This window comes from Tachyglossus aculeatus, chromosome 6 (genome assembly GCF_015852505.1).
Source record: "Tachyglossus aculeatus isolate mTacAcu1 chromosome 6, mTacAcu1.pri, whole genome shotgun sequence".
NCBI classification, from domain to species: Eukaryota; Metazoa; Chordata; class Mammalia; order Monotremata; family Tachyglossidae; genus Tachyglossus; species Tachyglossus aculeatus.
In genome coordinates this window covers 26,512,597-26,531,383 of record NC_052071.1, presented here as the reverse complement: position 1 = coordinate 26,531,383, position 18,787 = coordinate 26,512,597, and positions in this window count along the sequence as shown.

Genomic DNA, 18,787 nt, shown 5'->3' with positions numbered 1-18,787 from the left:
TCATTATATTCAGGGGATATTGGGTTAGAGAAGCAGTGTGGCTCAGTGGAAAGAGCCAGGGCTTGGGAGTCGGAGGTCATGGGTTCAAATCCTGCCTCCGCCGCTTGGCAGCTGTGTGACTTTGGGCAAGTCACTCAACTTCTCTGGGCCTCAGTTACCTCATCTGGAAAATGGGGATGAAGACCGTGAGCCCCACGTGGGGCAGCCTGATCACCCTGTAACCTTCCCAGCGCTTAGAACAGTGCTTTGCACATACTAAGCGCCTAATAAATGCCATCATCATTATTATTATTATGATTATTAAGGCGGGACTGGGACAAATCATTACTCTCCTTAATCATTATATTCAGGGGGATATTGGGTTAGAGAAGCAGCATGGCTCTGTGGAAAGAGCCTGGGCTTGGCAGTCAGAGGTCATGGGTTCAAATTCCACCTCCACCGCTTGGCAGCTGTGTGACTTTGGGCAAGTCACGCAGCTTCTCTGGGCCTCAGTTACCTCATCTGGAAAATGGGGATGAAGACTGTGAGCCCCACATGGGACAACCTGATCACTTTGTAACCAGCGCTTAGAACAGTGCTTTGCACATAGTAAACGATTAATAAATGCCATCATCACTATTATTATTATTAAGGCGGGACCGGGACAAATCATTACTCTCCTTAATCATTATATTCAGGGGGATATTGGGCTAGAGAAGCAGCGTGGCTCAGTAGAAAGAGCCCGGGCTTTGGAGTCGGAGGTCATGGGTTCAAATCCCACCTCCGCCGCTTGGCAGCTGTGTGACTTTGAGCAAGTCACTCAACTTCTCTGGACCTCAGTTACCTCATCTGAAAAATGGGGATGAAGACTGTGAGCCCCACGTGGGACAACCTGATCAATCAATCAATCGTATTTATTGAGCGCTTACTGTGTGCAGAGCACTGTACCAAGCGCTTGGGAAGTCCAAGTTGGCAACATATAGAGACAGTCCCTACCCAACAGTGGGCTCACAGTCTAAAAGGGGGAGACAGAGAACAAAACCAAACATACTAACAAAATAAAATAAATAGAACAGATATGTACAAGTAAAATAAATAAATAAATAGAGTAATAAATATGTACAAACATATCTACATATATACAGGTGCTGTGGGGAAGGGAAGGAGGTAAGATATCTATGTGTAAATCGAGTGTATATCAAGAGGTTTTCCCTCTTCACTGGTAAATTGTAAGAGCATAAAGGGCAGAAAACATGGTTACTCATTTTTCTTTACTCTCCCTAACACATCTAATACAGTGCTCCACTTGACTGATTCCAGGAGAACTGGCTGGCCTACAGACGAGGGAGATTTACGTTTTGACAAACTGAAACCCTTGAAGACACTTATTAACGAGGGCAACTTTGTCACGGGCTGGACGACACAACAGTAAGGTAATCCTATGGATATTTTAAACACATTTTTATTGTTTAGGGAGTGTCTCGAACCTGGTAAGATACCCATCTACAGCTCTATTCTCGGTCCCCTCGACAGGCATATCAGGAATGTGGTGAGGTGCTCGTTCTCCTGTCGTGTTATTCTGGAGGCATGTAGCGTACTATAATTACGACACGCGTACCATTTTGAGGAAATACCCCCATTTCACCTGAATCTCTAGTGTTTCTCTGGACGTGTCGCCTGACTTTCCCTCTCCCCTCACCCTCAGGTCCTACTCCCCTTTACTTCAAAGCGATCACATTCCATCCCCATGGCCATGTGAACTCAGGGCAATTCCTAAACTGCTGGATTTGGAAGCTGAGGTAGGAGACTGTATGTTGCCAATTTGTACTTCCCAAGCGCTTAGTACAGTGCTCTGCGCACAGTAAGTGCTCAATAAATACGATTGATGATGAGACTGGGCATTTAAAAGAAAATTACCAGACATAAAAGCATCTGTTGTCCTAAATTTATCAGGATACTAACCAACTTAAAGCTAGACTGTCTAGTAGTTAACGGAACAAATGGCCATCGTAGATGTGCGTGGCGCTACTACTACTACTACTACTAATGATAATTATGGTATTTGTTAAGCGCTTGCTATGTACCAGTGTGGAGAAGCAGCGTGGCTCAGTGGAAAGAGCCCGGGCTTTGGACTGTACTAAGCGCTTGGGAAGTACAAGTTGGCAACATATAGAGACAGTCCCTACCCAACAGTGGGCTCACGGTCTAAAAGGAGGAGACGGAGAACAAAACCAAACATACTAACAAAATAAAATAAATAGAACAGATATGTACAAGTAAAATAAATAAATAAATAAATAAATAAATAGAGTAATAAATATGTACAGACATATATACATCTATACAGGTGCTGTGGGGAAGGGAAGGAGGTAAGATATCTATGTGTAAATCAAGTGTATATCAAGAGGTTTTCCCTCTCCACTGGTAAATTGTAAGATCATATAGGGCAGAAACCATGGTTACTCATTTTACTTTACTCTCCCTAACACATCTAATACAGTGCTCCCTCCACTTGACTGATTCCAGGAGAACTGGCTGGCCTACAGACAAGGGAGATGGGTTCAAATCCCGGCTCCGCCAATGGTCAGCTGGGTGACTTTGGGCAAGTCACTTAACTTCTCTGAGCCTCAGTTACCTCATCTGTAAAGTGGGGATTAAGATTGTGAGCCCCACGTGGGACAACCTGATTACCTTGTATCGACCCCAGCGCTGAGAACAGTGCTTGGCACATAGTAAGCGCTTAACAAATACCACCATTATTATATTATTATTATTATGTACCAGACACTCTACTAAATGAAAGGGTGGTTACAAGCAATTTGGGTTGGACACAATCCCTTGTCCCACGTGGGGCTCACAGTCTCAATCCCCATTTTACAGATGAGGTAACTGAGGCCCGGAGAAGTTAAGTGACTTGCCCAAGGTCACACAGCAGGCAAGTGGCGGAGCTGGGATTAGAACCCATGACTTTCTGACTCTCAGGCCCGTGATCTAGCCACTGTAGCATGCTGCTTCCTAAGAGTGGCAGCCAAAAAAAAAAAAAGAAAAAAAAAAAGAAAAACTGCATGGGGCCACTAGGACACTGAGTAGAATCAGTTGGAAGAGAAATACGGTGATTCCTTTATAAGTCAAATACCATGTGATTATATACCTGCCACAAATATTCTCCCCAAGTAAGTCCTTGGCTGCATATCTTGGTCTTTGTCCAGTGAAACTCTCCTTCCCTTCAAAGAAAAAAGCAAAAACAAAAACCAAGCCCCAGGTGAGAATGGGGGTGTCTTGATAGTAACGGAAAACCTGCGTGCTGGTTACTAATATGCATGAGCATCAATTATGAAATACTTAAATTCTGAAACATTCTCGGTGATGCTAGGGCCTGATCTTCTTCCTCCTAATTCTTTCTTCCCTTTTTGGCCACTACTAACTAAACCTCAGAGAAGTGAATTTGCTAACTCTGTTCCAGTCTACTGGTTGATACTGGACAAACAACTTTATCCAATGCCTTTGGCTTCTCCCGTTGGCAGATTCATTCAGTCAATCGTATTTATTGAGCGCTTACTGTGTGCAGAGCACTGTACAAAGTGCTTGGGAAGTACAAGTCGCGTACAAGACCCTCCGGCAGAGCCCTCAGAGAGCCTCCACCCCATTTGGCCTGCAGTAGTCCTCTCCCCCCAGCTCCCATTTATAGGATCAGAGAGTTAAAAGGGAAACTCCGGCAGTCTGCAGCATAGCTTTGGCCACATCTCCTTCCCTCTTGTAAAGTGACCAGAAATTTGGGGTCTCTAAGTGGGTCAGCAGTATGGCCTAAAAGAGAGGGCTTACACAATGGGCAAGGCCAGAGGAGACTAGAGAGTGGGGAGTACTGGTAGAGGAAGAGATGGGAAAGAGAAAAAAGGGAGCAGGTTGGAAGGGGGAGAGAGAAAGGGAAATGAGGGAAAAAGGGAAGGCAGATTGGCAAGGGAAAGGGGGAGAGATGGAAAAAGAAAAGGAGAGAAGTGGGAATGAGAGAAATGGAGTGATAAGGAGTATGTATTCCTTGTCTACTGCCTCTAGACCGTAAACTCATTGTGGGCAGGGAATGTCACTGTTTATCATTGTAATTTCCCAAACTCTGCACATAGTAAGCATTCAATAAATACGATCGAATGAATGAATGAATAAATGCCATCACAAGTTGCTGATGTCTGCCATCTGCCACCACCTTCTACCAGCATTTTTGCCAGGATTGTGCTATTGTCACCTCCCCAGACACTCCCTCCTGCTCAAACTAAATGACAGCAGGGAGCAGCATTCATTCAGGGAGCACACATGTGGGCAGGTGTCAAGTCGTCAGAACAAATAGACTTAAAGTTAAATGCACATCACTAACAAAATAAATAGTAAATATGTACAAGTAAAATAGAGTAATAAATCTGTACAAACGTATATACAGGTGTTGTGGGGAGGGGAAGGACGTAGGGCGGGGGGTGGGGAGGAGGAGAGGAAAAAGGGGGCTTAGTCTGGGAAGGCCTCTTGGAGGAGGTGAGCTCTCAGTAGGGCTTTGAAGGGAGGAAGAGAGCTAGCTTGGCGGATGTGCGGAGGGAGGGCATTCCAGGCCAGGGGGAGGACGCGGGACAGGCAAGAACGAAGTACAGTGAGGCAGCAGCTGGGTTTAGTGTGGGAGAGCAACCGTGGCCAGTGTTGGTCTCTCCAAGCTAGCCCTCCAGCTGGGAATTAGAGTTTCTGGCACAGCCAGAAATGTATCAGAGATGTCTCTTCCTTGTCCAGATGTCAATCAATCAAGCAATCAATCAAGCAATCGTATTTATTGAGCACTTACTGTGTGCAGAGCACTGTACTAAGCGCTTGGGAAGTACAAGCTGGCAACATATAGAGACAGTCCCTACCCAACAGTGGGCTCACAGTCTAGAAGGGGGAGACAGAGAACAAAACCAAACATATTAACAAAATAAAATAAATAGAATAGATATGTACAAGTAAAATAAATAAATAAATAGAGTAATAAATATGTACAAACATTTATACATATATACAGGTGCTGTGGGGAAGGGAAGGAGGCAAGACGGGGGGGATGGAGAGGGGGACAAGGTCCAGTGCAGCCTTAAAGTTGGCAGCGATAGTAACGGTGGAGATTGTCATTGCTGCTCCTGAAGCAGTGGACACTTCATCCTTTTCTTCTTCAAGGATGACAATAGGCATCTGCTCCAGCTTATCACAGAGGTCGAGAGGTTTCATCAGTGACAAAAGGGACAACACCCAAGTCAAACCCTCTGATCGACTAGCCCTATGACCAAGAGCCTAGGACAACATTCCTGTTTTCCTGCTATCGCCTAAGGTCCTGGGTCAGACAGAATTCCCTCGTGGCTGCTTATTTTCCTAGTTGAGGAGGAACATTGTATTCCAGCACTAGCTGCTAGGACATCCCGGAGTAGCGTGTGCCTTTGTGTCTCAATATGGAAGAGGATCAGGGAAGAGGTGGGGCTGGCGGCAGGGGGAAATAGCTTAATGAAAGGAGTAAGAACAGCACTGCATCATTTGGGAGCAGTGATCTCATTGGGAACTTTGGTCAGCGGGACTCTTCCTCACTGCCCCACCCTTCCTCCGATTGGAAAGCCAGTGTCACTGCTGGACTGCTTTCTCAAACATCTACTCATAGGAGAGCCAAAGGTCTTACTCACAGAGGGTGGAGTCTTATTACTGGAAGGAGAACTATAGCAAATTGAAATAATTATAGCCATTTAAATGAAGTAAAAATAAGTGGGAGTACGTATTAACATGAACACCAGAGAAGGAGATGGGAACCGGAGGAACAAGCAACTTACGTGTGGTTATCAGTCACGCACTCTGTATTACATCCATTTCTTAATACAGAGTCCGTGGTAGAAGGAATTTAAGTGTGTTGTCTGAGACATTTCAAAAATGGTGCGTTTCTTTTGTATCATGTCCTTAATATTTGGATTGGAAACAATTGTGTAGGTTGTACTAATTAGTGGACTGATTTTACTTCGCATTGTTTTGCATGTTGTGGAGGGGGCCTGCGAGCTCCAAATGGAAGCGTCTAGTCAGAATTTTGAAGCTAGAGATCTGGCACTTTATTTTAGCAAGACTGTAACCCAAGGTATAATGACATTTATTTCACCTGAGTTTTGTTTCTTCTGATAAACAAATGGACTGTGTGTGTTCCTGATGACCTCAAATTATATAACATATATATATATATATATGTATGTGTGTGTATAGAGAGACTATATATAGTATATATATATAAACTATATATATAGTATATATAGTGTATATCATCATCATCAACATCATCATCATCAATCGTATTTATTGAGCGCTTACTATGTGCAGAGCACTGTACTAAGTGCTTGGGAAGTACAAATTGGCAACATATAGAGACAGTCCCTACCCAACAGTGGGCTCACAGTCTAAAAGGGGGAGACAGAGAACAAAACCAAACGTACTAACAAAATAAAATAAATAGGATAGATATGTACAAGCAAAATAAACAAATAAATAGAGTAATAAATATGTACAAACATATATACATATATACAGGTGCTGTGGGGAAGGGAAGGAGGTAAGACGGGGGGATGGAGAGGGGGACGAGGGGGAGAGGAAGGAAGGGGCTCAGTCTGGGAAGGCCTCCTGGAGGAGGTGAGCTCTCAGCAGGGCCTTGAAGGGAGGATATATATATATATATTAGAGAAGCCGCGTGGCTCAGTGGAAAGAGCCTGGGCTTTGGAGTCAGAGTTCATGGGTTCGAATTCCGCCTCCGCCACATGTCTGCTGTGTGACCTTGGGCAAGTCACTTCACTTCTCTGTGCCTCAGTTCCCTCATCTGTAAAATGGGAATTAAGACTGTGAGCCCCCGCGTGGGGCAACCTGATCACCTTGTAACCTCCCCAGCGCTTAGAACAGTGCTTTGCACATAGTAAGCGCTTAATAAATGCCATTATTATTATTGTTATTATTATTATTATTATTATTATATATGTTATATATACACATAATATCCTGGGCAGCAGGGTGGCCTCCGAGTGCCCGCAGTGGAAGCGGCAGGACTGGCAGAGCCCGCAGGCCCCTCAGGGTCGCCATGGGAGGGCCCGGCTTGCCCACGTGGGCCGCATCCCCCTCTTCCAGCTGCGGGCCCTGCCAACTCACGTCCCGCTACTCTGTGACCCCGGTGTCAAGCAATGATGTGATGTAGTGACTATTGCTTCAGTACCGGTGGGTTGATTGTGTTCCAGGACCTCGTGGTTTATCACCTGCTGTTATATATGGTGCAACGTGCCCTACTGGATTGAGCATTTCCCCCTTTTAGACTGTGAGCCCACTGTTGGGTAGGAACTGTCTCTATATGTTGCCAACTTGTACTTCCCAAGCTCTCAGTACAGTGCTCTGCACACAGTAAGCGCTCAATAAATACGATTGATTGATTGAGTATGGGCCTGAGAGTCAGAAGGACCTAGGTTCTAATCTCGGTTCCACCACTTGTCTGCTCCGTGATCTTGGGCCACTTTGGTTTTTTGGTGCCTCAGTAAAATGGGGATTAAGACTGTAAACCCCATGTGGGACAGAGACTGTGTCCATCCTGATTAGCTTGCATCTTTTAGACTGTGAGCCCACTGTTGGGTAGGGACTGTCTCTATATGTTGCCAACTTGTACTTCCCAAGCACTCAGTACAGTGCTCTGCACACAGTAAGCGCTCAATAAATACAATTGATGATGATAATCTATCCCAGCGCTTAGTACAGTGCCTAGCTCACAGTAAATGCCTAAGAAATACCATAAAGGGCACGGAGGGGGGCAGGCCATTGGTGGAACTACTCTATATGTCAGATGTGGCATCTGTTGCAAATCCAAGGCTTACAGAAAATGGTTGATGGGATATTGCACCTATTTTATAGACCTTTAGTTGTTCTGTCTTTCAATAGTATGTTGGTATCACTTTCTGCCACTTTATTTAAAGCTTTCTACAGAGAAGCAGCGTGGCTCTTAGTGGAAAGAGCACCGGCTTGGGAGTCAGACACTGTGGGTTCCCGGCTTCGCCACTTGTCAGCTGTGTGACTTTCGGCAAGCCACTTAACTTCTCTGTTCCTCAGTTCCCTCATCTGTAAAATGGGGATTGAGACTGTGAACCCCACATGGGACAACCTGATCACCTTGTACCCCCACCCCCCAGCACTTAGAACAGTGCTTTGCACATAGTAAGTGCTTAACAAATGCCATTATTATTATTATTATTTAACTTACACTACCAGGGTGTATCTTTATGCCCTAGGAGTATCGAACTAAAGGTTCGTGTTTGGATGATCAGAATAGTCCTAATTATATTTGATCAATTTTTAGGATAACCAACTCACTTCAGCACTCTCTTAGATTCCCCATTTATTTTTAATAGTTTGGAGTGTGTTTTTTGATTACTCTGTAGATCCTAGAGCTGAGAGGGGCCTTGAAAAATTATCGAATCCTTCTCCTCCCCTCCAGACTAAAGATGTAGAAGCATCTTATAGTCACTGTAAAGCCTTGAGGTTAGTTCAATGTCATTACAGGTCATGCTGTGTTAGAAATAACAAAAATCTCATAAAAGGCATTCTTATGCAGGTAGGTCCTGAGGCCGTTTTGAAAAGTCACAAATGATGAAACAGCACCTTTTGTCTGAAAGCCCAAAATCATTTCAGAAAAGTAATTAAACTTAATAACTCCCACACTGAAATAATCATTATTTTTAAGGGTGAATAAACTAAGACTTTTTGCCCAAAGTCCTAGTAAATCAGCATTAGAATTAGGAATATAATGAGAAATATCCTGATTTATAGTCCCCTTTTAATTATACTTCCTAGATCGGAATGATCATAAAAATGAGATATTTGGTTGGTAGATGCACATGATTGATGAGCACGGGAGTCTCATTACTTCATATGGAGTAAGACCTGGTGCTAAACTGAAACACAGCTAGCCGTGGCTTTTTGGGTGGAGAAAAAATTGGGAAACCTTAATTAAATCAGATGAAGCTTCTGGGAGAGTTGTTTTAAGAGAAGAGATAATAATTAATAATAATAAATGCTATTAAAAATAAAAGAGATCAGTCATGAAAATAGGGCTGCAGTGGTTCCAAAATAGCAAATAATGAGCCCTATTACCTAATGCGGAAGAGCAAGGTTTTCTAAAAAGAGTTTAAACCTGAGGAGACTACAGTTTGCTAATGTGAATTTATATTATTTTTGCATCAGGGCTCACCTCCCTGCCTTACTCTTAACCACCGTCATCTTTGTCACCCTCCATTTCTACTGTCAACAGGGTGTTTAGTACTGTACTAGACTTTCGGAGTAGGCAATGAACGTAGAAGGCATGATCCCTATCCTTGACACATTTACAAGCTCATGGGCGTGTGCATTCTCCCTGAGTGAGGTGCATTGCTGATGACAGGACTTCTGCGGAGACTCTTCCCGGTCACCTCTTTTAATTGTTTTTAAGATTAGTCAGGGTATGGCTAGAATCCCCAAGCAGGAAGCAGTAGGAAGTCCTCAGGATCAAGGCCAGAGACTTTTCAGCGGGGCACCTCTTCTCCCTCCCCCTCTGTCATTCCAAGTTTTCCAGACCAGTATTTCAAAATCTTGAATCAGCCAACCTGACCCTACTCTTCCCAGGAGGGCATACCACACGAAGGAATCCCCACAGCTTATCCAGCTATCTGGCCTCCCGGGATTTCAGGAATCGCTGGGCTTACCAGCTGCCTGGTGATCCCAAATCAATCAATCCGTCAATCAATCAGTGATATTTAGTGAGCGCTTACTGTGGGGAGGACACTGTACTAAATGCTTGGGAGTGTCCAACACAATATAACATCATAACATTATCTACCCACAGCAAGCTTACAGTCCAGAAGGGGAGACAGACTTGAATATAAATACATAAATGATGGATATGCTGTGGGGGTGTTAAATGAAGGGAGGAAGTCAAGGTGATGCGGAAGGGAGTTGGGAAAAGAGAAAAGGACGCCTTAGGAAAGGCCTCTTGGAGGAAATGTGCCTTCAACAAGGTTTTGAAGGTGGGGAGAGTAATCGTCTGGCGGATATGATAAGGGAGGGTATTCTAGGACAGAGGCAGGATGTGGGCGAGAGGTTGGCAGCTAGAGAGACGAGCTCAAGATGTAGCAAATAGATTGGCATGGGAGGAACAAAGTGTGTGGGCTGGGTGTAGCCGAACAAAAGTGAGGTGAAGTAGGAAGGGGGCAAGGGGATTGAGTGCTTTAAAGTAGATGGTAACCTGGCAAACCACCCAAAAACACCCACTTGTTTGAGTAGAACTCTTTAATAATAATAATAATGGCATTTATTAAGCACTTATTATGTGCAAAGCGCTGTTCTAAGCGCTGGGGAGGTTACAAGGTGATCACGTTGTCCCACGAGGGGCTCACAGTCTTCATCCCCATTTTCCAGAAGAGGGAACTGAGGCCCAGAGAAGTGAAGTGACTTGCCCAAAGTCACCCAGCTGACAAGTGGCAGAGTCGGGATTTGAACCCATGACCTCTGACTCCAAAGCCCGGGCTCTTTCCGCTGAGCCACGCTGCTTCTCTTTGCTAGAACTGTCTATGTTTCAGGAATTCTGGGAGGATAACAGAATGGAAAACTCTAACTTTGGGCTGGCCATTTTATATTCTTCTTTACAAGTCTGTCCCAAACTATTATCAAGATCTACCACTAAATCTACGACATTAGATAAAATCTACATGTGTCTGAATTTCTTCATCTCAAAGACAAAGTTTCATGTTGATCTACCTTCAGGACACTGAATGGTTTATCAAGTTAATGATTTGGATAAAACAATATTCCGGTCAATATTATCAATTTCAATAACAAGAAATATTTGCCTAATAGTAATTGGCATTGGAGGACACTCTAGAAGTTAAAATAATATTGTCTAAAGTGAATTTGAATTTAACCTTTAACCCTTGAAGAAATTTTCAAACTGTTACTATACTGGAACCTAAATGGATGATTAGAGAAGCAGCATGGCTCAGTGGAAAGAGTGCGGGCTTGGGAGTCAGAGGTCATGGGTTCTAATCCCGATGCCGCCACTTATCAGCTGTGTGACCTTGGCCAAGTTACTTAACTTCTCTGTGCCTCAGTTACCTCATCTGCAAAATGGGGATTAAGACTGTGAGCCCCCCGTGGGACAACCTGATCACCTTGTAACCCCCCAGTGCTTAGAACAGTGCTTTGTTCATAGTAAGCGCTTAACAAATGCCAACATTATTATTATTATTATAGTAAGTGCTTAACAAATACCATCAAATATATTAGAGAAGCAGCGAGACCTAGTAGAAAGAGCACAGGCCTGGGAGTCGGAGAACCTGGGTTCTAATCCTGGCACTGCCACTTGCCTGCTGTATGACCTTGACCAAGTCACTTAACTTATCTATGCCTCAGTTTCCTCATCTGTAAAAAGGGGGATTCAATACCTGTTCTCCCCCCCTCTTAGAGAAGCAGCGTGGCTCAGTGAAAAGAGCATGGGCTTGGGAGTCAGAGGTCATGGGTTCGAATCCCAGCTCTGCCGCTTGTCAGCTGTGTGACTTGGGGCAAGTCACTTAACTTCTCTGAGCCTCAGTTACCTCATCTGTAAAATGGGGATTAAGACTATGAGCCCCATGTGGGACAACCTGATAATCTTGTATCCCCCCCCCGTGCTTAGAACAGTGCTTTGCACATAGTAAGCACTTAACAAATGCTATTATTATTATTATTATTATTATTATTAGGCCATGAGACCCATGTAGAGCAAGGATTGCGTCTGCCCTGATTATCCTTTATTTACCCCAGTGCTTTATACACAACAAGTGCTTAACAGATACCACCACTATTATTATTATCATTATTATCACTACTATCATAATTAGAACAGTGCTTGGCATATAGTAAGAGCTTAACAAATACCATTATTATTGTTGTTGTTCTTATTATTTAGATCCCCTAAATTTAGAAACAGGTTTATCTGTTTGCTCCCCTGGACCATTAGAGAACCGGCAGTTCATGCCTTCTCTGGTTAGAAGTTGTTTTTAGGACTTTTAAATGTTTCCAATTTGCTTAACGAGGATCTTGGTGTTCTAAGATTTACCCTTATAGTGGGTCGTTTTTGTAACATTTCTGGCACACACAAAGCCAGCGTGTGGGTTATCTTTAGAAATCTGCAGACGGAGAGGCAGGGGTTGTGATCTGACAGCCTGCCCTCTGGTAGGTTAATCTTCAAAGGTGTTTGGAGCCCTGCTACTGTCAGTAATAAGGATGCCTAAGACTCCTTATAAGAGCGTATTATTAAGAGCAACAAAATTGGGGAGGAACGGTGATGTTATCAGTCAAATCCTCCAGATTTCTAAGCAGTGAAACTGCCGTTAGGATTAAAAAAAAATAGTGGGATTTAGGGAGGAATCTATCATTTTGAAAGCAAAATGCCCATTGGCACAACATAGTTGTACTTTTTCAGTGAGTGATGTAAAGTTCAGATCTATTCCAAATAGCTGGCCAAACAACAATTGAGAAACAAATCTGACAGTGCTTAGTATTTGCTGCAAAAGAAGACCTTTTATCCTTCCTAATGGGATAGATAACTTAAAAGCAAGTACTTTAGCAAGGTATGCTGACAGTGCAGATCAGAAGATGCAATGGGTGCAAAAAAGTCCATGCAGTGGAAGCAAGAGGAGAGTCGTACAAGAGCCGTATGAAAAGCACTGTGACAAATGACAGTAGATAAGCTTTTAAAAATTTTAGTCTCATTTTGATTGTAGACAGATTGCTAAAGCAAGCCCCGGTTCTGGGAAACATTACGCACCACTACAGAATGAGACTGTTTGCGGTATTAATATGACAGCACGTAAATATTGCTGAAAGCTTTGCTGCCCAATCAATGGAATTTACTGAGCTCTCAGTAATTATAGTAATAATAGTAATTATGGTACTTATTAAGCAATTACTATGTGCCAAGCACTGTTCTAAGCACTGGAGTACATACAAGTCAATCAGGTTGGACACAATTCCTGTCCCACAGTGGCTCACGGTCTTAATCCCCATTTCTACAGATGAGGTAACTGAGGCCCAGAGAAGTTAAGTGACTTGCCCAAGGTCACACAGCAGACGTGGCAGAGCTGAGATTAGAACTGAGGTCCTTCTGACGCCTAGGCCCATGCTGTATCCACTAAGCCTGACCGTTTACTGCATGCAGACCACTGTACTAAGCATTTGGGAGAGTACAATGCAGTAGAGTTGACGGACATGGTTCGTGCTCTCGAGGGGCTTTCCATTTGAGGTTTGGGTGATGATAATAATAATAATGATGATGATATTCGTTAAGCGCTTACTATGTGCCAAGCACTGTTCTGAGTGCTGGACCCAATTGCTTGTTGTGGGCAGGAAACATCTGCCAAATCTGATGTACTGCACTCTCCCAGGCACATAGTACAGTGTTCCGCACATCATAAGTGCTCAGTAATTACCATTGATGATGATAATTAGCAAATTAAGAGATCTGGGTGAAAACATTGGGTAGGGACTGTCTCTGTATGTTGCCAACTTGTACTTCCCAGGCGCTTAGTACAGTGCTCTGCACACAGTAAGCGCTCAATAAGTATGATTGAATGAATGAATGAATGTCTTTTCCATTCATATAGGCATACCTTACTAGTGTAGTTTTTTAGGATTTTTTTTAAAAGATTAATATTTTATGCTTACATCTAGCATATGGATAATAAGGAATATTTTGATGATTTCCCTATCAGTTTTGATGCTACCATTAGGTGGGCAGAGAAGCAGTGTGACTCAGTGGAAAGAGCACAGGCTTGGGAGTCAGAGGTCATGGGTTCTAATCCCTACTCCGCCACTTGTCAGCTGGGTGACTTTGGGCAAGTCACTTCACTTCTCTGTGCCTCAGTTACCTCCTCTGCAAAATAGGGATTAAGACTGGGAGCCCCACGTGGGATAACCTGATCACCTTGTATCCCCCCAGTGCTTACTTAGAACAGTGTTTCGCAAGTAGTTAGCGCTTAACAAATACCATTATTATTATTATTGCCACCCCTCAATGCGTTACTCTATATCATCATTTCAAGAAGTCCAGTTTCATGAGGAATGATTAACCCAGAAGAGTCACCACGTGTCTCTGAGGGACCAGCAAGAGTCAAATATCAATCAGTCATATTGACAGAGCACTGTATTAAATGCTTGGGAAAGTACAATTCTAACAGTGTTGGGAGAAACGTTCCCGGGCCCCATGGAGCTTACAGTCTAGAGGGGGAGACAGACATTAATATAATTATCTAGAGCATTCCTGTATTTTTTTTATTATATTAATGTCTATCTCCCACACTCTAGACTGTAAGCACGTTGTGGGCAGAGAATGTTTCTGTTTATTGTTGTATTGTACTCTCCCAAGTGCTTAGTCCCGTGCTCTGCACACAATAGACTAGACTGTGAGCCCGTTGTTGGGTAGGGACCGTCCCAAGCGCTTAGTACAGTGCTCTGCACACCGCAAGCGCTCAATAAATACGATTGAATGAATGAATGAATCAGCAGCGTGGCTCAATGGAAAGAGTACGCGCTTGGGAGCCAGAGGTCATGGGTCCTAATCCCAGCTCTGCCCCATGTCTGCTGTGTGACCTTGGCCAAGTTGCTTAACTTCTCTGAGCCTCAGTTACCTCATCTGTAAACTGGGGATTAAGACTGTGAACCCCACATGGGACAACCTGATCACCTTGTATCCCCCAGTGCTTAGAACAGTGCTTTGCACATAGTAAGCGCTTAACAAATGCCATCATTATTATTATTATTATGGATAAGTGCTCAGTAAATATGATTGAATGAATGAATTCCAGAAGGGCTGGTGACCTCTCACCCACATCCTGTCTCTGGCGTGGAACATCCTCCATCATGTCAGAAAGACAATTACTCTCTCCGCCTTCATAGCCTTACTGAAGGCACATCTCCTCCAAGAGGCCTTCCCTGACTAAGCCCTCCGTTCCTCTTCTCTGACTTGCTCCCTCTATTCATCCCCCTCCCAGCCCCACAGCACTCTTGTACATATTTATAATTTATTTATCTTAATATCTGTTTTCCCCTCTAGACTGTAAGCTCACTATGGACAGGGAATGTGTTGGTTTATTGTCACAGTGTACTCTCCCAAGCTCTTAATACAGTGCTTTGCATACAGTAGGCATTCAATAAATAGGATTGAATGAATGAAACTCCCTCTGGGATGTGGATACTCTTTAAAGAACATGGGTACTGTTCAGTTTTTTTATTCCAGCCCCCCAAATGGGACTGGAATAGAATCTTGAATAACTGAGGATCTCTTAAACGGTAAGCTCCCTGATCTCTGCCCGCTTTGCGGGTTTTTAGAATGGAAAGCACCTACCATAACACTTATGAGAAACTCTTAGTCTGTGAGGCAGCTTTGGAAATGTCTGTGGAACAAACTTGTTCAGGGAATCAGCATGGCCTAGTGGAAAGAGTACAGGCTGGGAGTCAAAAGGACTGGGATTCTAATCTCAGCTCCGCCACTTGTCTGCTGTATGACCTTGGTCAAGTCACCTCAGTTCTCTGTACCTCAGTTTCCTCATCTGTAAAATGTGGATTAAGACCGTGAGCCCCACATGGGAAAGTGACTGTGTCCCACCCAATTATCTTGTAACTACCCCAGCGCTTAGTACAGTGCCTGGCACATAGTATGCATTGAACAAATGCCACAGTTATTATTAATTATTATTATTATCATTCCCATCCTGAGATGTTCCAAACACACTGATGTTTGTCTCCAGAAGCAGTCCTGTAAAGAAAAATGACAGCTCCAGATAAACATGTCGGAGAGAATGCTCCATAATTGTTCTTTACTTGCCTCAGAGAGGAGAGCCAAAACGTCATCTTGCTAATGTCAAACCGTTGGTCTCAAGATCTAAATTAGGAGAAATAGCAATTAAGACAAGTGAGTGAGTGTTCTCAAGTTCCTGAAATAGCCCTCACGCGTATAAACCATTTCACTTTGCTGCTTTAATTCCCCACGTAGGAATACTGAGGGTGCTGGTTAATTCTTTATAAAAACGTTCGAAGATAAAGCCATTACAAAAATATTCAACTAGACATTTTTGCTTAATGGGTTAGAATCACCCCTCTATTTTTAGGCACAGTAAAGCCCCGGTGTTTCACATGAGACTTATAAAACATGTTCGGTAATTGTTCATATTTCAATTTCAAACAATGTACCATGCCCAACAGTACTGCTTGGGTTTCATCGAACACGTATTCTGTCGTGTTAACTGTCTCGGTATTCTTCATATCATGGCTCGTTTGCCCCACCTTTCCCTTGACTCTGGGGGGTGGGAGAGGGGGTGTCTGTCTCTTCTCTGTTTATCCTCACCCACCCAGAGGATGACTTCTGTTCTAACATGGGGCTCTCCTACATTAGCTATTCTAAGATGACTTTTTTTTGGAACCATTTATCATGAGCCCAGCCTCTAAGGTTGTCTCAGACAGGCTAACTTTAAGGTTTCTATATGACTGACCCAGAGCCGTTCAGCCTTTTCTGCCCCTACTGCCCCTGCTCAGACCACCAAAGTCCAGAAGGTGGATGATGGGGGCTTTATCGCAACCGGCAACATTAGCCATTTGGAAGACACACACCTGTGTGTGGTCTCGCTGGAAAAATACCCTGGCCGCACAAGCAAAACTTAGTTTGCCTGCCATACTATACAAAATTGCAATGAAGACTACTAAGAGCAAGGATGGGCCTAGTCAGAAGGGCCTGCGTTCTAATCTCAGCTCTGCCATTTATCTGCTGAGTGACCTTGGGCAAGTCACCTTACTTCTCTGTGCCTCAGTTACCTCAACTGTAAAATGTGATTAAGACTGTAAGCCCTATGTGGGACAGGTACTATGTCCAACTCGTACTTCCCAAGCGCTTGGTACAGTGCTCTTCACACAGTAAGCACTCAATAAATACGATTGAATGAATGAAGGAATGAATAAATACAATTGAGTGAATGTTAGGGTTTTTTTTTTTTATCATACTCTCCCAGGCATTTAGTACAGTGCTTTGCACTCTGTTAGTGCCAACTTGTACTTCCCAAGCGCTTAGTACAGTGCTTTGCACACAGTAAGCGCTCAATAAATAAGATTGAATGAATGAATGAATGAATGAACTCAGTTATCATCTATCTACCCCAGATCTTAGAACGGTGCCTGGCACATAGCAAGAGCTTAACAAATACCACAGTTGTTATTATTATTATTATTATCATCTGCCTACTAAATCAGATACAATAAAGGCCATTAAGAGACAGACCACATAAACCTACCATTAGCTTTGCCTTGTGAAGAAAAGCCCGTGGCTAGAGTCACTTAGGAATAAGAACTACAACTCTAGTAATGATAATGTGGAGAAGGAAAATTGAATAAGAGATGAAGGAATGATAGTTAAATAACCATTCAGTTTACAGTACCTAGGACAGTGTACCCAAGTCTGAGGGTGCTCTCATTCTGCTCACTGATTAATGTCGAGAAACTGAGAGTATGTGAAGACAACTTCGAGAAGCAAGAGAGGGAGAGAGAAGAAAAAAGAATAACAAAGCATGGCCCTTCTGGTTCTTTCTTTCCATAAACTTAGAAGGCTTGTTTATTTCCCCTGTTTTATTGGAAAGGAAGGAAAATATTGATTGAGTGCCAGATGCAGAACTCACGCAGTGTGAGTGATGTATGAGTTTTGCAAAAAAATGACAGAATCAATAATGCCTTTTTTTTCTTTTAGATGAAGCTTTAAAGTGCTTCCTTCATAATAACACAAAAATGAACATAAAAATAAAGGACATCAGTAACTCAGAAAGGGAAAGCGCTCAGAAATTAGCCCCGTTAAAGAGACTGACATGACAGTCTCTGTTTTAGATCCCTGTTAGCTTTCTGTATTCTAATGTAATCAACTCCTTACAATATCCTGCCAGTCATTCTCATATTACTGATAATAAATAGCCTCCAAATGGGACTGCGTCACTGGGATGGATTTTCTGTCAAATGTATGAGAGAGGTAATCTGTTACACAATTTCAAATGGTTCCATTGAGCTTTTCTTTTCACTATCTGTTCTTACCTCCCTCTATCTTCCCAAAGTTTTCTTCTGACACACTTTTGCTCCCTCAACATCAATCAGTGAAGAGAATTTATTGAGCAGTCTCTATCTCTGGTGAGCATCACTACTTAATCAGCTTTGTCTCACTGGCATCGGGGTACGCAGAGTCAAAACAACTTGAGTGCGCATTCGGTTAACTCCTTAAAGACTGTACTAAGCGCTTAGTACAGTGCTCTGCACGCAGTAAGCGCTCAATAAATACGATTGATTGATTGATATGAAGCAGACAGAACTCTCCATTCTCCATAGTACCAGGCGCAGCACACTGGCTACGGCCAGGCGTCATTGCCGAGAAGCAGCGTGGCCTAGTGGGTAGAGCACGGGCCTGGGAATCGGAAGGACCTGGGTTCTAATCTTGGCTCCATCACATGTCTGCTGTGTGCCAAGGCATTTAACTTCTCTGTGCCTCAGTCTCCTCATCTGGAAAATGGGGATAAGCATGTGAGCCCTGTGTGGGACAGGGACTGCGTCCGACCTGATTTGCTCAGTCTTACCCAGTGCTTGGCACATAGTAAGCATTTATCAAGTACCACAGTAATAATAATAATAATAATAATTGTTATTATTATTGTTTTGCTTACCTCCACTAGCGGTTTCCTGCCCAGCCTGTTCTGTCCCTGTGTCGGCCTCATGGGATCCT